Raw genomic sequence first — 270 nt, forward strand, 5'->3', positions numbered from 1 at the left:
CCTGCCCGCCGCGGCGTGGGCACGGATGCCGGCTGGGGTCTCTGCTCGCCCCCGCCAGCATTGCAGTTTAACATGCTGGTCCTTGCTCACCCCGAGACTTTGGGTCAGTCACATCAGCCCCTGCTGCCCCCCACACAGCAACCCTGGAGCAATCTCCCCTTGCTTCCTGCAGCCACCCATTAACCTTATTTAGGCTGGAAGCCTAACGAGCGTAGGAAATTAATTCCTTCCCTTCCTCCGCTCCCCTGGGCAGAAGCTCTGCTCCCTCCT

This window comes from Antrostomus carolinensis, unplaced genomic scaffold (assembly GCF_000700745.2).
Source record: "Antrostomus carolinensis isolate BGI_N321 unplaced genomic scaffold, ASM70074v2 scaffold30431, whole genome shotgun sequence".
Taxonomy (NCBI): domain Eukaryota; kingdom Metazoa; phylum Chordata; class Aves; order Caprimulgiformes; family Caprimulgidae; genus Antrostomus; species Antrostomus carolinensis.